The 18,075-nt window shown below is 48.8% G+C and overlaps 1 pseudogene; it reads left to right on the forward strand.

The window, feature by feature from the left end:
- Nucleotides 1–11,533, forward strand: part of LOC146210018 (uncharacterized) — a 495,553-nt pseudogene extending 484,020 nt beyond the window's left edge.
- The last annotated feature ends 6,542 nt before the right edge of the window (nucleotides 11,534–18,075 follow it).

The following is an 18,075-nucleotide window of genomic DNA, read 5'->3' on the forward strand; positions in this document are numbered from 1 at the left end:
CCGAGAGAATGCCGAGCGTGCCCTGACCTCTCGAGTTCAGCGTCAGAACGAAGGGGTCGCAATGTACGTTGAAGACATCATGCGCCTTTGCCATCGTGCCGATCCGTCCATGAGTGAGGAGAAGAACGTGCGGCACCTGATGCACGGCGTCAAAGACCAGCTTTTTTCCGGCCTCGTGCGGAACCCGCCCACCACCGTCGCGGCGTTTCTGGCTGAAGCTGTGATCATGAAGAAACTGCTACAGCAGCGATGCAGCCAGTACGCTCGGCCGCTGAATTCCATCTCCACACTACCGCCGTCTGACCGAACCGACTACAATCCCGGGGCAGATATAAGCTCCCTTCGCGACCTCATTCGCACTGTGGTTCGCGAGGAGCTCCAGCAACTTCATGGATCATTTACTCCTGGCGTGGCTTCCCTGGCCAGCATCATACGTGAGGAGGTCCAGAATGCACTCACGCCACCGACAAGTACAGTCGTTCCACCACCACCCCCGGGCCTCACCCAGCGGATGCCTTATGCTGATGTCACATGCCGCCCAGCCCTGCTACCTACACCCTCGCCTTACACGCCACCTTAGGTCGCTGTGCACGCTGCGGAACCGCTGCCCCTTTGGGCAGATAGGCGCCAGGCGCCCCGGAAGACTGATCTCTGGCGAGCTCCAGATAACCGCCCTCTCTGCTACCACTGTGGCGAGGCAGGTCACCTCTACCGGCAGTGCCCTTATCGTCAGATGGGCCTTAGTTAGTTTTCCCCCAACAGCCCTCGTCCACGGCCTGGTCAGCGGCCTCAGGACACCGCCGACTAAGTCACGCGCCAGCGTAGTCTGCCACATTCTCCTCGTCGCGAGTCGCGCTCGCCTTCGCCTCGTCGCTCTTCGCCCTCTGGGCCACGGTATACTACTGGACGCCATGGTTCCTCGAGCCCTCATCGGGAAAACTAGCTCTGACAACCTTTGGGGGCGAGGGCGCCGCACACCGATTCGCCGTAAAGCTTCCACCACCGCACCGCTCGATTCGCCCTTACGTCGAACGCCGAATTCCTGTCCAGTTTTCGCCGCACAGATCAGATCGCCCGACGTCGTCCGCATCGCTGACCAGTTATCACCGCCGTGTCGCTTCAATCGCCCCGACGCAGACCACACAACTGCCACCCAGCTTCCGCCGCCGCACCGCCTGCTTCACTACGACCTGCCGTCGACATTGAATTGTCCCGACGCCGACCACCCAACTGCCGTCCAGCTTCCGCCGCCACACCGCTCACTTCACTCCGAACCGACGTCGACGGGCCCTGGTCTTGGCCGGGTCTCCCTGGACATCCCTGTTATCGTCGACACGAAGGAGGTCAGCGCTTTGCTTGATACGGGAGCCGATTATTCTATCCTTAGCGGGCGGCTTACAAGGGCACTGAAAAAGGTGATGACGCCATGGAACGGACCAGACATACGGACGGCAGGCGGACATGTGGTTGCACCACTGGGTATGCGTACAGCTCGGGTTACGGTGTGAGGCTGCACATTTGTTGCGACTTTTCTTGTTCTACGCGAATGCTCTCGTGATGTTATTCTTGGCATCGACTTCCTTCGTGAGCACGGTGCCACTATAGATCTACCGAACCGCTTGGTGACGTTTTCCGCCAAACTGGCCACTGAAAAGCATGCGTACCGCGGGTCCCACTCCACGCTGCGAGTCGCCGATGATAGCCTCACAGTGCCACCACGCGCCAGCATCCTCGCCACAGTTACTTGTGACGAGCCACATCACGGCCTCCGGGTTGTTGAGCCTAATGTCTCCCTCTCACTCGCCTTGGGAGTTTCTGTGGCAAGAGGTCTTTGTTTCCTTCGTGGAAGAGAGACGGAGGTGCTTGTCACCAATTTCTCCAATGAACATCAACATCTGTTCCGTGGAACTGTCATTGCTTATGTCGACCTTCTGCACGAAGTCGCCGAATGTTTTGTTTCAGAGGAAGCTACGCCTAGCACTGAACCGGATGATGCCGTACACGCTGTCGACATCAATTCTAGCCTTTCCTCCGTTGAAAAGAGGCAACTCCAAGATCTATTGCTGGAGTTTCGTGTGTGCTTCACGTCCTCATCTAAAGTGCAGCAATCGTCGGTCATTAAACACCGGATTATCACGCATGAAGGCACTCGGCCCATCCATCAGCAGCCCTATCGTGTGTCTCCTCGGGAGAGAGACGCTATCCAACAGCAAATCAAGGAGATGCTCGCCGATGGCGTAATTCAACCTTCAAGCAGCCCATGGTCGTCGCCTGTAGTCCTCGTTAAAAAGAAAGACGGACTATCGGAAACTTAACAGTATGACAAAGAAGGACGTCTACCCGCTGCCACGGATTGACGACTCTCTCGACCGACTTCGCCGAGCCAAGTACTTCTCCATTGACCTCAGGAGTGGTTATTGGCAAATTGAAGTTGATGAGAGGGACCGTGAAAAAACTGCCTTCGTAACACCAGATGGGCTCTATGAATTCCGCGTCCTCCTATTCGGGCTCTGCTGTGCTTCTGCCACCTTCCAGCGAATAATGGACACTGTGCTCACAGGTCTTAAGTGGCAGACATGCCTTGTTTATCTCGACGACATGATAATTTTTTCACCGACGTTCACGGAACACCTGCGCCGCCTGAGAACTGTTCTCGAAGTTGTCCGGTCTGCCAACCTTTCTCTAAAGCCTCAAAAGTGCCACTTCGGGTTCCCCGAATTGAAGTTTTTTGGGAACATCGTGAGTGCTGATGGCATCCGAGCTGACCCTGAGAAACTTGCTGCCGTTGCTGCCGTTGCTGCCTTTCCCGTCCCCGCCCACAAAAAAGCAGTCCGACGGTTTTGGAGGCTGGCCAGCCCTCTGACTGTCCTGACTCGAGATGACGCATCATTTTCCTGGGGCGCCGAGCAGCAGATGGCTTTCGACGAGTTACGACGCCGGCTCCAGTCACCCCCGATCCTAGCACATTTCGACGATGATGCCGACACAGAGTTACACACGGATGCGAGCAACGTCGGCCTTGGTGCCGTTCTAGTTCAGCACCAAGACGGGGTCGAAACAGTAATTGTCTACGCCAGCCGTGCACTTTCCCATGCTGAGTGTAACTATTCCACCACTGAAAAATAATGTTTGGCGGTAGTATGGGCCGCTGCCAGGTTCCGCCTGTACCTTTATGGCCGACCGTTTTGTGTCATGACTGACCATCACTCGTTGTGTTGGCTGAAAAACTTTAAGGATCCTTGTGGCCGCTTAGCAGTTGGGCATTGCGCCTGCAGGAGTTCGATTTCGATGTTATTTATAAGTCTGGCCGGAAGCACACCGATGCTGATAGCCTGTCCCGCGCGCCCGTCGGCCCTCCTTCGTCAGATGCCACCGACGACGATAGCTTCCTCGGAGCAGTCACTACGTCCGATCTCGTCTCCAAACAGCGTGCCGACGACGAGCTGCGACTGATTATTGACCATCTTGAAGGTGGGCATCCTACAATACCCCGGTATCTTGCTCCGGGGTTGTCGTCGTATTGCCTCCGCAATGGGGTGCTTTATAAGAATTCTACGTCGAGTGCAAAAACATACCTGCAAGTCATACCGGCTAATCTAAGGCACAAAATCCTCCTGGCCTGCCACGACGAACCAACTTCAGGGCATCTTGGCTTTACACGCACCCTATACCGAGTCCGGCAGAACTATTACTGGCCACATCTTTCTCCGAGCGTTAGACGTTACGTACAGACTTGTCGACAATGCCAGCGGCTAAAAAAACCCACGCTCAAGCCATCCGGTATGTTACAATCTATTGAACCACCCCTCACACCCTTCGAGCAAGTGGGCATGGACCTTTTAGGCCCATTTCCTTTATCCTCGAACGGACACAAGTGGATCGTAGTCGCCACAGACTACTTAACACGCTACGCTGAAACGAAGGCCCGAATTACTGCCGGCGAAGTTGCTCGATTCTTTATGAACGACATTGTGCTAAGACACGGTGCACCGCCGACCATCATTACTGACCGAGGAAAGACGTTTACAGCGCGGCTACTGCGGGACACCTTAACTCTCAGCCATACCGAGCATCGCACAACAGCAGCGTATCACCCTCAGACAAATGAATTAACGGAACGGCTAAACAAAACTTTGGCGGACATGATCTCAATGTACATCGACGTTGAACATAAAATGTGGGACGAGATCCTGCTGTATGTCACCTTCGCCTACAATACGGCGCCGCAGGAAACCACGAAGTTTACGCCGTTTCGTCTCGTTTATGGCAGAGTGGCCCGCACGATGTTGAACGCGATGCTCCCGTGCGGTGAAGAAGCGGTCGAACACGATGCCGCCCATTTCGCAGAACAGGCCGAGCAAGCCCGTCAGCTGGCCCGCTTGCACATCAAGGAGCAGCATGCCACCGATGCTCGACATATAACCTTTGGCACAGGGAAGTCCACTAGGAACCAGGGGACCAAGTGTGGGTGTGGACCCCCGTGAGCCACAAAGGCTTGAGCGAGAAACTACTCCACCGCTATTTCGGACCCTTTAAAGTCCTGCACCGCTTAAACAGCGTTAATTACGAAGTCATTCCAGATGGAACTGTGACCGTCAGTGTTCGACGCCAGCGGCCTGAAATTGTGCATGTGGTGCGCTTAAAGCCGTACTTTTCGAGTGACTGAGCGCTTCCTGCAAGTGAAACCTTGCGTTATTGTGCAGTTCACCTCATGCCTAATTTTTTTCTCCTCTCACCCTGTCATAGGGACGATGCTTTCTTTCACGGGGGGGAATAATGCCACGTGCCTAGCGCCATGCGACAGCCATGTTTGGTGCCGACGACGACGAAGCGGTTGTTGGCACGAGCGGCGCGCTGGTGCTGGACTCTGTGATCGGAACTACAAGCCGACCTTATTCTCGGGTCCTCGGCTACGTGTACCTTCACTGCTCCCTGTGACTTAAGTCGTGACAATATTATCTATTCTAATCCTCTAGCGATAAGAGGTATGATTATTATGGGTCTATATTTCGAGACTTCATTCCTGTTCCCGCCTCTGAAAAGGTGGGAACAGCCGGCGTATATTTATCTGGAAATACGCCGGACACCAGTATTAGGTTATATATATGTGTAAGAACTGTGAAAGAAGCAGTGAAAGTCGACTAGCTTTTCATTATAGGTGAGGTAGCGTAGGCTTGCACTGCGATGCATAGGTTGCGACGCGGTAGGAAGAAGTTTGTATGTGGTGTGGTTTCTAAATTGATGTTGGATTGCCAGCGCCAGTCCCGTGTGCCTATTTGTTAGTGTCTATTTGTTGGCGCTGTTAATCTTTCCTTTTCTCCAAACACGTTTCCTTCTTAACGCTTCCTATTTGAGTTGGCCCTCAAACTTTTTTTTCTTGGCGTGCCAGGTGTTCACTGTGCGGTTATTATTCTGTGTCTCTGTCCTTCTCCCCCCCCCCCTTTTTTTTTGGAGGGGAAAGTTTTTAAGCATTGTTCACCTGCAGATATTTTTCTTATCAGGACCCCTTGGAATGTCTGTCCCATTTCTAATGTAGGTGTATATGCCCGGAACCTGCTTTAGCTGGAGATTAACCATCCACCCCGCATTGTAGGTTTTCCTGGTACTGCCGCTTTTATGTCTTTTACAGGCCACAGGGTCACTGGTAACAGACTGAAGGAATTAACATATTGAAGGGAGATTTTTTTTCACTTCTTGACCTACTTTCTTCTCGCACAAGCTCCCCCTCCCCACTCCTTGACCTACTCTCCCCTCACCCACTTTTCCCTCCTCAACTTTACCTCTTCAGAAGCAAAAGCGTAGTTTAACCCCTGCCAGTGATGATCGCTTTACTCAGACTAAGACAAATCCACTTGTACAAACGTGGGCTCGACCTGCGACCTGAGGCTTCCCTCGCCCCCTCTCTACCCTTGTTCAGTGCTCTTTCATACCGTGTAAGACGATCTTTTTCCTCTTGTTCTGCATGAGCAAAATAATAATTAAAAAGTTTGTTATTTATTGAATACTCTCAATCCCATCAGGGATTGCTCGGCGCGACATTACACCTCCGACCCGGACATGTGCTGCGCCCCCTGCAACAGGCATGCTTGTAACTTTTAAATGCTGCAATGCTTCAAACCGGGGACCACAGGATTCGTCGCCTACCAAGGCCAGCAGTACGACCGTCATTTTCTTGTGATTCAAACGCAAGGGTCCCGGTGTCTGTCGATGCTTTTCTTGTATAGGACAATTTTCACCGATATGTGGTGAATAACGCTATCGCATTGAAAGCCTGCGAGAGAATCGTCATTTATCAAGGCTGCGTTGCTTCAGGCTTACAACGCCCCCGGCACGCACTCCGACCAGCAATTCTTTTCGACATAGGCGTACTAACGCTATTGGGTGAAACATATCTGCATTTTCATCGGCGGTCAAAGGGAATGCCTATGGATCTCTATGGATGGCTTTTAACCAGACTGCCAGGAATATTTTGGTTTATTTTTAGGGATTAACGTCCCAAAGCCACTCGAGCGACAAGAAATGCCGTATTGGATGGCTCCGGAACACTTGGACCGCTTAGGGCTCATTATTGTACACTGACATCGCACAGCACACTAGCACATTGCTTTTTGCCTTTATCGAAACGTAGCCGTCACTGCTGGGATTTGAACCCGCGTCCCTGAGTTAAGCAGTCGAGCGCCCTAACAACAAAGCCACCGCTGCGGGATGCTGCAGCAACAGAAAAATAGGAAAGGAATAGAAAAATTAGGCAGTTGATCAAATATTTAGGGGAAACCCCCAATGTGCAGTAGATTTGTAACAAGGGAGTAGTTACTCATAGTCATCCACCCAAGCGCAGCCATACCGCGACAAAGAAAAGCGAGAAAGCTTTCTCAGAAACTTCGTTAGTTAAAGAAAAATTCGTCCTTGTGAGTTGATTGAACCCGGGACCACCGCATTTCCGGAGAAGTCGCTCTACCAACCCAGCTAACCAGTACGGTCAGCAGAACAGATGGTAGGGCGAGAGCGAACTGATCTATAGCTCGAAGGGGGAATGTTGATGATCGAATATTTAGGAGAAAGCCCCAAAGTGGAATAGATTTGCAATAAGGGAGTAATTGCTCGCAGTCATCCACCCCAAGGTCTGCCCAAAGGTATGATGAGGTAGCAGCCTTGCGTTCCTCTCAGTGACACACATAAGTATCCCTATACAGTCATGACACTGAGCTTTGCAACACGCATTTTGACTGCTGTTTGTTCAAAAACCATGCAGGCCTACCTTGAGTGGCCTAGTCGGTAGCTTGGCTGCCTATCAACCCAGGAGTCCGGGGTTCAAATTTCGACTGATATTCTTAGAAATTTTCTCAGGGCCACCTACATTAGACTATAGTATTAGGTCCTTTGAAGCGTGCGACAACCTTTATTTCGCATTATATGTCACGCCTAATTTTCATTCATTCCACGTGGCATGTCACTTTTAACGTGATCTTTCTTTCTCGGGTGGTTGCAATGCCCGTGCTAGCACAAGTGGCTGCAGTTGTCGACGCTGGCTCTTCTGCGACACGGGGTCCATTTGTTGTCCTCTAATCTTTAATCGCCTTCTTTTACTTACAGTTGCATCTTGACAGCAGCAATTAGCTATACTGCTAAGATCCACGGGGCCATGGTCCTTGCAGTAGCGGACTTAAAGGATTGCCATTACACTGGCTCTCAATAATATATTCAGCTCTTCAGCTGGAAACACCAGAAACACGGCGTGGTGTACTCTTAATGACCACTCGCGAGTGTGTGGCCGCGCTCTTCCGAACACCACTGAGCTCCGGGCAGCGAATCAAATTGCCGCGAGGAAGGAAACACCTTATTTCTTCTTAAACTAGCTGCCCGCGGGTAGCTTCTTTAGCATACCTGATGATGGGGCCGTCGCCATAGCAACCGCGCTTTGCGTACGGGACGTACTACCGCTCCAGTGAGCGGTTCTGTACTTATGCTTGTTCACTACAGTACTACACCACTTTCTGGTGCAGTACTGTACACGTTAAGTGAAGTTCAACGCAGACGACAAAATAGCTTCCACTGACGTGATAGCACGTCTTTTCGGTGTACCGGGCAATCGAGCTTCCGAGCAAATAAAGCGCTACAAAACGAACCATTTTGGCAAGCCGCTTTCGTTCTCGATAACTCGACGCATTCCGCCCGAGTATCATATTCTGCGAAACAAAGACGCCACTCTTCCTGCAACAACTATGCACGAGTGCATGGCTGAACTGCAGAAAGAAAATCGTTGTCCTTTCTTCAATTTGGCGGTCTAGCTAACAGGCGTGCCTTTTCTCCCGCTCTAGAAAAACAAGAAGCACTCCGGCTAGATGTTAAATCTTGCATAACCATTGAACAACCTTCCAGCGTTGTCTCAGTGATTAAGCACAAATCATGTGTACATGCAAAGCAAGAAAACATCAGAGATACATTGAAAAATTGCACTGGGAACTATCATTCTAAATTATCCGAGTCACATCGTTATTAAAATATGAAGGCAAGTTGAACATGACGCGAACACGGACTACAGTTCTTTTTTTCATTCGCGTCAGCGTTCTATACAGAAAGACTTTGGCATTAGTTCAGAGCCTAAGTGACCTGCTTCTAAGGTGTGTAGCGAGGCTCCTGTGCCATTCTTGGGTGTCGTACCCGATGGAGGGCGAGGAACAAAATTATTTTTACTTTCAGGAGATTCTTAACTCTGGGAATTTATTACGAGCCACAGAGTATGGCTTTGAAGCAAACCACCGGACTATAAAAATTTGACAAAAGCTGTACAAGGGTAATGGGAGCACCACCTCATTAATTTTTCATATACCTCTTGCAAATCGCTCACGTGCGCCACCGGCACCAACTAACGAATGTAAACCCTTAATAGCAAGCTAGCAAACTGAAATATTGAACAGTGTTCTATACAATTAAGGTCCCTTGCATGTGCTTTAAATGTGCTTACGTCGCTAGGATTAGGAATTTCTTCAGACGTATAAAGCAGAGTGCCCACACGATGTCAAAGGAGACAAGCACGCCAAGCATTCGTTTACATGTCATAAAACCACGTCGATTCAAAGCTTGAATATTATCCAAAACAAAGGACTTAGCGAAGGGCCTCTCCATGCAGTCCTATTCGCTTACGCTACGCAAGAAGCCTTTAGAGGGAACGAAAACAACTACATAAGCATCATCTTCACACGATCACAATATCATATTATTGGTATACAAATGTGCTGTAAGTGCTGCCCTGATTATTGTCAATTAATTAGCTTCCATGGTTTCAAAAGCGATCTCTCTAAATTTGACAACGACGAGAAACTGCAGCATTTGACCAGATCATCATTCCTGAACAAAGGGATTTACGTCGGACTCTCGACACTTGGGGACAAGCAAGTGTTGTCAATATCACTTGGCCTTTCTGCTCGAAACTCACTGTGTACTTGCTTATGGCTAATAATAGTGTATGTTCTTACTACCGACCTCGGAAAATGTTCCTTCGCTTGACGGCCACAAGATTTCGTCACTGTGCATAAGAACACTGTTAGTGTTTCTCAAAAGGCAATCGATAGGAGTTTTGCATTTTCTCCTCTTTTCTCTTCCCTTTCTGTAGACATATTTGATTCAGACATAATGAAGTAAGATTCCCGAGGATGCGGGATCGAATCTCAGCTGCGGGGCCGCTTTGGGTGAAGGCGAAAAGCAAGGCGCCCGTCGCGATGTCAGTGCACGTTTTGCGTTAAAGAACCCCGGGTGGTAGAAATTACCACAGCCCTCTACTAAGGCGTCTCTCAGAGCCTGAGTAGCTTTCAGACGTTAAATCCCACAAACCAAACCCAACCTAATAAATTAAGCATTGTCCTATTCAGAAAGCACGCATTGTATATCATCGCCTATAAATATTACTCATCTGCTTTTGCACGACACTTACCATCACTGTTCACTAATCATTATTATGTTACAGATCTGATGATCCGGGCGCATCGGCCAGTCACACTTTTCCCCTGTGTGGCGCTGCAAAGACGAAGTCTCGCTTCTCCATGCGGCACGCGTCGAGTGACGAACTCACTGGGTATGCACGAGGCGCTTTCCGTCGCAAAGCAAAAGCAGACACAAAAACCTCCTGCCTGTAGGTTCAGTTTGCTGTTTACGGTTTTATTGCTTCCCCAAAATTTTAAATAATTGAATGGTTGGAAATTTTTCTTGGTAACCCAAATGGCAGGAAAATTGCAACCGAATAAGGCAAGGAACATTTTTGTGTAGTTCCTAGTCAGGCAGCGTTTGACTTCATCACGATCCTAATCTAGATAATAACCTGGATTTTCTGCATTCCAGAAAGCTTGTTTTTCAATACAGAGCGCAATGTTTTCCCAGGAGGCAGCATTTTGCTTGTTTTTTTTTTAATTTTGTTTATTCATTCATCGTGACATTATCCACGACGAAAGCCGCAGGAGGAGGGAAGCAAGCAAGCAGTCAGGCACGGTCGGCATGGTGCTATTCAGATACCTATGCCTCACCCAGTCCGGCCTCAGCACAGGGCCCTTGCTGCGCGCATTCCTCGCATAGCCACTCCTCAACTTTTTCCTTCAGACGGAATTTCTGGCAGAGACATTGTGGCGTGCGAAATATCTGGTGCATTTAATGCAAATTTTCGTCCACGACGACTGTAAACTTTCCCCTATAGTCACGTCAATGGAAGGAGCAACAAAATGCAGAGCACCACACTCAGCGAAACGAAAAAATCGCTAACGCCCCCTGCGCAGCTACAATGACTGCTGTACAAAGTACTCTGCATATACCTCCGATTGATTATCTCTCATGTCAGCTGTGAGCATCTTATATTCGTAATATTCCTATCTTGATACGCCTACCTAACCTCCACCCCCCCTCTCCCCTCACGGTTCGCTTCTATCAGAATGCACTTCGCTACGCTTAGCGGCTATCGGCTACCTCGCCTTCGCCTTGCATGCCGCGCCAATGCCCGCCATCATAAACATAATAAAATATAGCCTCATCACAGCTATTAAACGTATATAAAGTTACGTATATAAAGTTACTAGCATTTGCTGCGTTCTCTCTAAATAAAAAAAAAAGCCGTGGCTGTCTTCGAGTTCCACTTTCCCAAACATATTCACGTTTTTGTTTTTTGCTTTCTTTTTAACACTGAAGGTACGGTAGCGAAGCAGCCACTGCCAACGACAACAAAATGGCCTCCGCCGCGGCTGCCCCTGCAAGTCATCGCGGAGTGATTCATCACATGGAGGAAGCTTCCGCTTCTGTCGATCCAACGTCGGAGCCTCCATCAGAGCTGCTAGGAACCGTGCCGATGCCTCAGCACGCATCTGCCGCCGCCGGAGAGACGTCTTCCCAAGAACCGGAAGGCTGGTCCACGAGGCTCCGCGCTACTGCACCCGAAGAAGCTTCGGTGTCATTCCAGAGCTTCGACGTCGAGGCTCAGGTCAATACCACCGAGAGCCACACACTGCTGATGGGAAGGCACGCGGCGCCGCCAAGTGAATCACAAGACCATTGATTGCACGTCAGCATGAAAACAATTTCCAAGCATTGTCCAACAGCACTCTACTACGTCTGGGTTGCCTCATTACTTTAATAAATATTGAGTAGGCACAAAAGCAGAGTAGAGCCATGCAGTGAGTTTGGCCGTGTAAACAGAGGAGGACCACTGTTCTATCGACATCGTGGTGGTTTTAGCCAACGAAAACATGACCACACATAGAATGTCCTCAACAATTTCGATATCGCTCGTTGATACATGCGTAGCGGACAGCTGGCACGGGTTTTTAATTGAAACTCATTCGCCAATGTCACCTTTCGCTTTAGAGGTGTATCTCGACTGCCCTGTGGAAATGCATGTCCACAGCGGGAGCCGGTTTGCTCCCGCAGTCATTCTACTTGACGGCGGTCATAACATATGTGCAAAATAGATGCTCTTTGTCACTAATTCTTCGTCATTCTAAACTACTCGGCGTTTTTGTTATTTTCTTTCTTACCATTTCTTTTACATTTGTTTCCACCGTCGTAGATTCTGAAAACCATAGGCAAAAGACAAAACAACTATAAATGGTTAAACCGCGTTCCCTATCTTGGCATTGCAAACGAATTACAACATAGGCAACAGTACCACATCGCTGATTGGCAGTTCGGAATATCAGAAAGGATGCTTCCAACAAAGTGAAAAGCGCTTAACAAAAGAAGGATGAAGACAAATTCAACGTTTCGTCAAGATTGACGAAACGTTCACTATTAGCGTACAAATTCAGCAAAAGCCATGATAGTGGCACGTGGTGGTGACAAGGTCGATGACATAAATGAAGAGTCTGTGAGTGCACTGAAGAAACTTTTTATTGAGCTGACTTGCGCCCGCAAACAAGCTAAACGACTCGGCGGTGGCCATAGCTACAATCGTGCTCGGCGGTCATGGAACAAAGAATGCCTTCGCACACGTCAACGCTGAATTTAAAACCGGTTCAGAATCACATAGATAACGTCGCAAACTGTTATTAGCACAAGCTGGAACATTGTAGAAACATACGCGAGTGGCCGGAATCTTCGAGACAGATTACGGCGCATATTGCGCCACGAAGAAACTAATACAGCAGCGTCTCGCGACATCGAGAAATAACAAAGAATATAGATTTGATATGCGCGCCAGAATCACAGTGATAAGGCGGCGGGCCGGTAGTTGCTAAAAAACAACAAATACAGTTTTGAAAGTTTCACGGCATTGCTCCCCGCTATCCTAGGATAGTTAGAGAGGATACCGGTAAGCTGTCTAAGGAGACGAAATACTTGATTAAGAAACGCCAGAGTATGAAAGCTTCCAATCCAACAGACCAGATCGAATTGGCCGAGATATCAAAGCTAATCAACAAGCGGAAGGTGGCCGATATAAGGAAGTATAACATGGAGAAAATTGAGCATGCTGTAAAGAACGGGGGAAGCCTTAAAGCGGTAAAGAAGAAATTGGGCATAGGCAAAAACCAGATATATGCGATAAGGGACAAGGCGGGCAGCGTCATCACGAATATGGACGAGATAGTCAAAATAGCCGAGGAGTTCTATACAGAACTCTACAGCAGCCAAAGTAGTCAGGACCATAACGAGATTAGCGGCAGGGAAAAACAGTCAGACGTTCCACCAGTGACGAAGGACGAGGTCAAGAAAGCATTAGAAACTATGAAAAGGGGGAATTCAGCTGGAGAGGGTCAGATAACTACAGATTTGCTAAAGACGGGGGGGATATCGTGCTAGAAAAACTGGCCACCCTGTATACGCAGTACCTGGTGTCATGGATGGTACCGGAACCATGGAAGGATGCAAACATTATCCTCATTTATAAGAAAGGGGACTCTAAGGACCTTAAAAATTGCAGACCAATTAGCTTACTGTCTGTTACGTATAAGGTATTTGCTAAGGTAATCGCTAATAGAATCAGGACAACCTTAGACTGCAGTTAAGCAAAGGATCAAGCAGGTTTTCGGGAACGGTACTCTACAATCGATATTATCCATACCATCAATCAGGTGATAGAAAAATGCTCGGAATATAACCAGCCCTTATACATAGCACTCATTGATTACGAAAAAGCATTTGACTCATTTGAAACATCGGCGGTGATGCAGGCATTGCGAAATCAAGGGGTAGATGAGCCGTACGAGAAAGTGCTAGAAGATATATAGTGGCTGCACAGCAACCATAGTTCTGCATAAAGAAAGTAACAGAATTCCCATAAAGAAAGGTGTTAGGCAAGGAGAAACTATCTCCCCAGTACTATTCACAGCTTGCTTAGAGGAAGTATACAGAGACTTGAAATGTGAGGAGTTAGGGATAAGGGTAGATGAAGAATACCTCAGTAATCTGCGATTTGCTGATGACATTGCCTTGCTAACTCGGGGATGAACTGCAAATAATGATTGATGACCTAGACAGGAAAAGTAGAAAGGTAGGCTTGAAAATCAATATGCAGAAGACTAAGGTAATGTTCAACAGCCTCGGGAAGGAACAGCAGTTTACATTAGGTAGCGAAGTACTGGAAGTATTAGGCGAATATGTCTACTTAGGGCAGGTAGTAACCGCAGATCCGGGCCATGAAAAGTATATAACAAGAAGAATAAGATTGGGATGGAGCGCATTTGGCAAGCACTCGCAGATTATGACTAGCAGCTTACCGCTATCGCTCAAGAGGAAAGTATACAACAGTTGCATCTTACCTGTACTCAACCTAGGGGGCTGAAACGTGGAGGCTAACCAGGAGAGTTCTACTTAAGTTGAGGAAAACCCAGAAGGCTATGGAACGAAAAATGGTAGGGGTAACATTAAGAGATAGGAAGCGTGCAGAGTGGGTCAGAGAAATAACTCAAGTTACCGACGTTCTAGTGGAAATTAAGGAGAAGAAATGGGACTGGGCGGGATATGTAGTGCGAACAGAGGATAACCGATGGTCGCTTAGGGTAACAAACTGGATTCCGAGGGAAGGAAAGCGTGGCAGAGGGCGGCAGAAAGTTAGGTAGGCGAAACAGGTTAAGAAGTTCGCAGGGGTCAAGTGGATGCAGCTAGCACAGAACCAGGTTATGTGGAGAAATATGGAAGAGGCCTTTGCCCTTCAGTGGGTATAGTCAGGCTGATGATGATGATGATAACTCCCCCTTAGAAAACATCGCCTTGATGTTCCAAAATAAACAAAGCAACTTTCACATTAACAATACAAAGTTTAGAAATCACGGATTCTTTAACGCGCGTAATAAGGCTTCAGACGAACAACATGAACAAATTCTGAGTGCGCGCGTCGCCGTTGTCATGCTGCCATACCGTCGGGAATGACTTCACAGTCGAGTTGTCCGACGTGGCGAAGGAGTTTGTATGGCCAAAGTATCGACGCATTAACGTTTCACTTAGCCCACGGTGGCGAACTGGTGTCCAAACCCACACTTGGTCTCCTGCCTTGTACTCTGCGTTGCTTTGTCGTAAGTTGTATCGTCGGGTGGCGGTGCGCTGTTGGTCTTTAATACGCAGCCGTGCGAGTCGTCGGGCTTGCTGTGCACGCTGCAGGTAGGCGGCGAGGTCAAAATTGTCCTCGTTGGTTACGTGGAGCAGCAATGCGTGGAGCATCGTCGTGGGCTCCCTGTCGTACACAAGCTTGAACGGGGTTGCTTTGGTCGACTCCTGGAGTGCCATGTTTTACGCGAAGATCACGTACGGCAGGACAGCGTCCCAGGTCTTGTGTTCGGTGTCCACGTAAAAGGCAATCATGTCTGCGATCATTTGATTAAGACGCTCCGTAAGTCCATTGGTCTAGACGAGTGAAGACTTCTCGGGTGTCCGCTAGCTCAAGGAAAGCAATCGTCATGCCCCTGTTCAGGTGCCGGTATTGTTCGGTGAAGTTCGTTACTAGCACTTGAGCTCGCCCATGACGGAAACGGGCGACGCCTCTTGCGACTCCTAGTCCGCGCTCCAAAAGCCACTGAGTGTTTTTCATCTCCGCACCTTCACCAGATGTCACGTGGTGGTGACAAGGTCGATGACACAAATGAAGAGCCTGTGAGTGCACTGAAGACACGGTTTATGATAACGTCGCAAACTGTTTTAAGGGCAACCTGGAACATTGTAGAAACGTGCGCGACTGGCCGGAATCTACGAGACATATCTCGGCGCATGTGTCGCGACAAATAAACTGATAAAGGTGCGTCTCGTGAATTCGAGCATTAGCAGAGGATACAGAATTGATATGCGTGCGAGAATCAGAGTTTTAAGACCGCATGCGGTCGGCTGCTAAAGAACCGCAAATACCGTTTTAAAGGTTTCGCGGTGAAGTGCACATAAAATAAAGAGTAGCATTGCGGCTACGGAATTCTTTTTTTTTTCTTAGAAGAGACAGGAGCGTACCGCAGAGCATTTGGCATTCATAGTCAGAGCTTACTCACATCATTTCTTCGTTCAGTATTGCGGAATTACGTAGGTGTTCTTTATGACTCAGATTGGCCACGTCACCTAATAGGTTATATTTCAGAAAGCGGTTACAACGCAGTGAAAGCCCCAGTGTACCATAGTAACAGCGTTCATCTTTATACAAACCGTATTCTAATATAGTACGTAAAGATTGCCAACATTTGACAAAGGAGTTCAAAAGCCTCTCTCCTTTAAGTCGTTGTCAATTACCTCACATCTGAAGAGAACAAGGCACGTTAAATGACACGTTTGTTGCTCACAAGTGAGGAACAACGCATTTTGTAGTCGATGCCCGTACAGCACGAAACTGCACTTGCAGTTGCATCTATGTGAGCATTCCCGTATACACGCTTTTCTATTGCAACATCTAGACATTTGTTTGAATTGTTCATTATTCGCATTGCCGAGCTAGTCTGAATTTGTGTCTGAATTTCTTGCAGTAAAGAACGCTTTTGTAGATTTTGATAGTGGTGAGGGAATCGATCGTACTCGAAAGCTATAATTTTACACAGCAACAGACTCACGCTGAAGTAAGATCTTGGTGAAAGACTGATGCTTTCTATTCCGATGTCCTTTATTGAGGCTGACTTGCGCCCGTAAAGTAACTAAGCAACTCGGCGGCGGCGATAGCAACAAACGCGCTCGTCGGTCGTCGAACAAAGAATGCCCGTCACACTCGTCAACGCTAAATTTAGAGGCTGCACAGAACAATCTAGATAACGTCGCAAACAGCTACCAGCACGGGCTGGAACATTGTGGAAAGACACCCGAGTGGCCGGAACCTTCGAGACAGATCTCGGTGCATCTTTCGCTACAACAAAACTGATAAAGGTGTGACTTGCGACATCGAGCATTAACAAACAAAGATTACCGAACTGATACGCGGTCCAGATTCAGAGTGCCTGCATGCCGGCGGCTGTTAAAAAACAACAAATGCTGTTTTGAAGGTTTAGCGGCATTACTCTCATGACCCTGGTCACCACCAGTCGTTTTGGTCAAGAAGAAGGACAGCACACTTCGTGTCTGCGTTGATTACCGCCGCTTGAATAGCATAACGAAGAAGGATGTCTACCCGCTTCCCCGCATCGACGACACTCTCGACCGACTCTGCAATGCAAGGTACTTCTCATCGATGGACCTGAAGAGCGGGTATTGGCAAATTGAGGTCGACGAAAGAGATCGCGAGAAGACCGCATTCATCACACCGGACGGCCTTTATGAGTTCAAGGTGATGCCATTTGGCCTCTGCTCCGCACCAGCCACGTTTCAACGAGTAATGGACACAGTCTTGGCAGGCTTGAAGTAGCAAATTTGTTTGGTATATTTGGACGATGTTGTTGTCTTCTCGTCGAACTTTGAAGACCACCTAAAACGACTACAGACAGTGTTGGAAGCCATCAAGTCATCGGGACTAACGCTAAAAGCAGAGAAGTGTCACTTCGCCTACGAAGAACTCCGTTTCCTAGGTCACATCGTTAGCAAGGACGGTATTCGCCCAGACCCGGAGAAAACAGCTGCAATCGCACAATTCCCACCGCCTGCCGACAAGAAAGCTGTGCGCCGATTCCTTGGGCTGTGCGCTTATTATCGACGATTTGTCAGAAACTTTTCGCGGATCGCCGAACCGTTGACGCAGCTTACAAAGGCTGACGTACCTTTTAAATGGGAAGCGCCGCAAGGAGAAGCCTTTGACGAACTCAAGCCCCGCCTGCAGTGCCCTCCTGTACTTGGCCACTTTCATGAAAACGCCGAGACTGACATTCATACTGACGCAAGCAGTGTGGGCCTAGGAGCCGTTCTCGTCCACAAGAGGCCGGACAGGAAAAAGTAATCGCCTATGCTAGCAGGTCCCTCCCAAAGGCCGAAGGCAGTTATTCAACGACCGAGAAGGAGTTCTTCGCGATCATCTGGTCCACTTCTATGTTTCATCCATACCTATACGGCCGACCATTCAAGGTGGTAAGCGACCATCACGCGCTCTGCTGGATGGCTAATTTGAAAGATCCTTCCGGCCGCCTTGCCAGATGGAGCCTATGCCTTCAAGAATTTGACATGACAGTAGTCTAAGTCGGGCCGGAAGCATTCCGACGCAGACTGCTTATCCCGCGC

Source organism: Amblyomma maculatum, chromosome 1 (genome assembly GCF_055883805.1).
Source record: "Amblyomma maculatum isolate TAMU_Amacu chromosome 1, ASM5588380v1, whole genome shotgun sequence".
Lineage (NCBI taxonomy): Eukaryota > Metazoa > Arthropoda > Arachnida > Ixodida > Ixodidae > Amblyomma > Amblyomma maculatum.